Below are 5702 nucleotides of genomic sequence, written 5' to 3' on the forward strand. Positions count from 1 at the left end.
GGTTTAACTACTGATATTATATTTTGAAACGGCACCCAACATACGTCTTCTCTTCTTGGCCAAGAAAGCTTAAGATCTTTTCTACGAAAGAAACTAACAGATACGCCTTTTTCTTCTTCGCAGCATTTTACAATGTTCCCAATGTACCAATCTTCGTCATATGTACATGCAATAAATGTTCCTGGCACGCAATCTTCTCAAGTTAAAACGTCCGCACGGTTCGTTTGGAACAGGACAACTCTTGTCGCAAATTCATCCTCAGATATCCGTTTGATCTCAAGTTCATTTGCATTTATCGGAAGAAACGCATGGTGCGATCGAGTACCGGGATTTGTTTTTACTCCGATATATCTTTCGTTGAGGCAAAAATTTTCCACTTGTTTATCAACGTCTTTTTTAGAGACGTTACCAAATTGAACATGGGTCACATTTTGAACGCACCAGGCATACATCTCTTCTGGTTTTTGTATTTGGTTTGTTTTGGTCGACTGTAAACTGGCGTATCTGTTAGTTGCTTTCGTAGAAAAGATCTTAAGCTTTCTTGGCCAAGAAGAGAAGACGTATGTTGGGTGCCGTTTCAAAATATAATATCAGTAGTTAAACTTGAAATACGTTCTGATGGTAAAACGTATGTTCTAATTGTTCTTAGAAAATTAGATCACAAGAAAATTTTGCTCCTGAAAGCCGTTGGAAAATAATTTTTTCATTGTTTCGATCAAAATTTCGCAGATAAAATATTTATTTCTTGTTTAGTTCCTTAATTATTTAAGGATTTGTTAATAGTAATAATAGAACACCCAAAAACCAAACCAAAATTAAAATATTTTGCTCTAAAGTTTTTTGTTCTGTTTTATAAAATGTAAAATAACATTTGTTTTTAATATAAAATAGCATATTTTTAAGAGTTATTTTTTAGGTTGAAGGTCTCTCATATACATCTTTTTTATTTATGCATTTCGTAGCTTGAAATCTCAGCTTTCAACGGGTTGTTTTTTTTTCTGTATATTTTTGTCCTTTATACCGTAATTTTAAAAAAATGGATCGGTTCAATTAACTATATTTCAGAAACTAAATTTACTAGATTTTTTTCAACGTAATTTTCGTGTTTATTGGGTCCATGTTACTTATTATAAACTTCAATATTTATTTCATATTTAATACCTTCGCGACAGAAACCTTTTTAGTTTACCTCAGTTGGTGACATTCGAGTAAAAGTCGTCGTTTTCAACAATTTATAATTAAAAATCTAATTAAACAAATTGTATAATATTTATGCTAGTTACTCTCTACTACCCATATTTATAGTGTAAAAAGTTTGATGGGGTTACCTTTTATACTTTTAGATTTATTTGAACGAAAATACCGGGACTTTCGTCGTTTTGAAAATGAACACTTTATACATAATATTTTTAAAAAATCATATTTTAAAAACAACGATGAATATAGGGCTAAGAATTTGGATTTCCCACCAAAAGTATCTTAATTACTAACGTGTAAATTTTCGTCGAAATCGCGCATGGTGCCGTGGGGCATTTTTTTCAAAAACGGGACATTTGACATGGAATGACCCTTTGTCTACCCAAATATCCAAAACCAAACTCCTTAATTATTGTGCTAAAACAATAAAGTAAACAAAACGACAAACAGTTAAAATATGCATGTTATTTACATATATTAAAAAATACTTATTTATATTATCGTAATAAATTATAAAAAAATTTGGTTTAACGTGATCTTCTTCGTTTGTATTAGCCCTAAAAACATAATGTCAACATATTAATAAAGTTTTTATCGACTTGCACAGATATACTTATTTTTAAAAGGAGAACAAGAAATTTTATTTTAAAACATTCTTCACCCGACTAGTTTCGGACACGTTATCGGACCGTCATCAGGGGTATGTATGACCCGTTTATAATTTTTCCTCGTATTTATAACCTTAGTTACATGTATTTTTTTTTAAATAATTTTTTTCGCAAATGTTGATGTAGTCTACCCCCGGTTCCAAATCACGGTTTAAACATTTACATTTATCTTTAGATTTTTTAATATAGTAGGATTCTAATAAATTTAATTCAATTGAGATATTACAATGTTTTTTAAGTTCCTAAATACGAGGAAAAATTGTAAACTGGCCATACATACCCCTGATGACGGTCCGATAACGTGTCCGAAACTAGGGCTGTGCGAGTAGTGGTTTTCGGCAATCGAGTCTGGTACCGAGTATCTGAAATTTTTTTCGTTAAGTATCGAGTCGGGTAGTATTTTTGTCAAGTCGGGTAATCGAGTACTCGATTAAGCCAAAATATTCCTTATTCGAGTAGTCGAGTAGTTACCAAAAACGTTCGGGTACTCGATCGAGTTTTGTTTCGGGTAATTTTATTTAATTATTCATAACGGTATTCTTGATTATTCATAACTGTATTAAAATTTATACATGCTAATTCATAACGAATTAACGATTTAAAACTTAATAGTTCACAGATAAGTTGACTGACTAACTGTATTAAACATTTAAACTACTAAATTGATACCTAAGTAACCTAAGCCTAACGGCGCCGTAACCGCCAAAGCGCCATCCGAACTCAAGGAGAACAAAAGCCATATAGTAATATCAGAGCGTTGCGTTGAAATTATTGCGGCGGAAACACAAAATTTAGTAAAATTCTCGTCAAATAGTCGAGTACCCGAACATGATGGGAAAAATAATAACCTGACGATTTCAGCAAGGCGGCGTATTCGAGTATTCGAGTAACCGAATATGTAAAGTTTCGATACACGATATTCGACGAGTATATATTTTTCTTAATCGAGTTACGAGTTCGGGTACCGGACCTAAAAATATGTTGGGTACTCGATGATGATCGAGTACTCGCACAGCCCTAGTCCGAAACTAGTCGGGTGAAGAATGTTTTAAAATAAAATTTCTTGTGCCAAAATATACCTCTCCTCGGAAGAATTGTCCCTAGTGGTATTAATTTCGAGATAACCCTTAAAGATATATCTCCGCAATTTAGAGTTATTTGTTAAAAATGTTATCCCAGTTCTATCCCGCCCGGTATAAAATTTTAATTATAATTAAAATAATTGAGACGAAACGACCAATTTTAATTTATTCAGAATATCATAAGTTAAGTAGTTACAACAGTGAGTTAGACGTACTACAACAATGCACAATTGAATTAAACCCTCTAGTACAAGTTTATCAGTTGAATATAATACGAAACAAATTTTAATGAAATAAATATTTACAGAGGGTATTATAACGACCGTTCGCTTTTTGGTTTATAATTTTAACGGAATCGGGCCGATTTTAATTAAACGATAGTTTATCGAAATTTTGTTAAAAGAATATTCCCTAAGGCCGCGTGATAAATTTGCGAGAATAATTTCCCGTCGCCGTTATATCGAAAATTTATTTGATTCGGGATTGCCAGAACTGTAATGTTGTGGGCGAGTGATTAGAAAATAAAATGGCAACCAGAATTATGCAAAATTATAAATGTTTATTTTTATTCAGAACAGTCTATGGAACGTTCTAGATTTAACTTTCATCAATGACACAACAATATATATCATTTCTACGTAATTGTACAGAACTGGTACTCAAGTGTCTAAGACTAGATTTGTCTTAGTTCATCGTGATTGAAACATAAACCAAAACACACTTACACTTAAGTAAATATCATAAATTATACTGAGTAATTTTAACTAAATTCAAACTACCTAACTATACACTCTGTATAAATTAACAGCTGAGATCTGTTCTCTACTAATTACTTCCAGTCTACTTAATTACCCTCACAGGTTGAATTGATAATTTCAAGGGTAGAATTAGGTTATTCGAATTCAAAAAATAATAACAATCAATTTTATCTTACAGCTGACTTGAGTTAGTTCACAATTACTTTAACACTTTCAGTCTTAAACACGCACTGTTTATACACTTAAGTCCATTCACTCACGTTCCAAACGCGAAACACAATTTAACTCTTTTCTTGACCGAAGACCGAACATACTAATTAAAACCGCAAAGTTACCTCATAACTTTTGACCGACACCAGAACCCCTTCCTGTAGTAGTTCGTCTGACAGCCAAGAACTAAGAAAGACGATTTCTTCTATATTGACGGCAACGGCTTTATATACCTTTATTTTGTGTTTTTTTTGACCCGTCGAGATTTGACTAAAGTTCGAAAAATTGAAGAGATTATATTTTTAACCCGGTTTAATTGATAGTTTCCCACACGGTGGCGCTATATTATTACTTTGATATAGTTTCCGCGGTAGTTTTGAAAAATTATCCTTTTTCTAAGCGTTATTAAAAGGTAACAATGAACTACTTTTTGTGTTTTAACGAAATTTTGTTAAGAATTTAACAAAAATTTAAAACAAAAAAAACCGTACCAAAGAATAAACAAACAAAGTTCAATAAACAATATATACAGATATTGTATTAATCCGTTTAGTAAAAAAACCCGCCTTATCATAATTGTTCCTTTACTTTAATATTTTCCCTAAGGAAGTCAGTGGCTCGGCGGTGAACTATGCGCATTATTACAATGCGACCCGAGTTAAATTCCTGATCACGATCAAATTTTACATTAAAATACTAAAATATTTCATTAATTATAAGATTAATATAATTTATAAATATTTCATTAAATATAAGATTAATTATAGGAAAAATCTCAGCTACGCTGAGGAAAAAGGAGGTATATAGGTAACCCTGGGCATTTTACTGCGGCTAAGAAGGGACAGGTATTAGAGAAGATAGTATCAATTGAAAACGCCCTAACTGGCATCCCACCTAATGACATCTAATTAAGTGGCATCGTACCAAGGGACATTGTCCTAAGTAGAATCGTACCTAGTGGCATCGCCCTAAATGGTATAGTACCTAGTGACATCGCACTAAACGGAATCGTACCTAGTGGCATTGTACCTAATCTGGTACTGAAATCTGGTGTGTATTGAGAGGGGAGTTTTGCTTTTCAGCCTATATATAACGACCTTTACATACTAACGTCGTAAGTACGCAAACTTTACCCGTATTTCACAATTAAATTTTAGTTAGTACACTCCTATTTTGAATTAGGATTGAAAAGAATTTTAATATAATAAAAACGTTGATTCGTGGGCCAGTGCGCGCTGGATGACGTAAGGAGTAAATTTCAAAAGCCTTACCATTTTCCAATTAAGGTATGGCACGTCGGCACTCTAGAGTTCCCAAGATAATCTTACGGTGACGTTACCAATTTTACTCTACCACTGAGAAATAATTTTTCCTAAAAATGTTATGCCCTAATAAAGCTATTGTGATGACGCCAGGCAATGTTGAAAATGTCACTACTAGTGGGACTATATATTTTTAACGTTATAATATAGAATTCTCGATTTATTTTATGGGGATATATTTAGTATTTAAATGAAACATGTAAATAGTAATAACACTACCATAACTAAAATTTAATTTTGAAATACGGGTAAAGTTTGCCTACTTAGTATGTAAAGGCCGTTATATATAGGCTGAAAAGCAAAACTCCCCTCTCAATACACACCAGATTTCAGTACCAGATTAGGTACAATGCCACTTAGGGCGATGCCACTAGGTACGATTCCGTTTAGTGCGATGTCACTAGGTACTATACCATTTAGGGCGATGCCACTAGGTACGATTCTACTTAGGACAATGTCCCTTTT

This window comes from Leiobunum rupestre, chromosome 6 (genome assembly GCF_980474605.1).
Source record: "Leiobunum rupestre chromosome 6, qqLeiRupe1.1.hap1, whole genome shotgun sequence".
Lineage (NCBI taxonomy): Eukaryota > Metazoa > Arthropoda > Arachnida > Opiliones > Sclerosomatidae > Leiobunum > Leiobunum rupestre.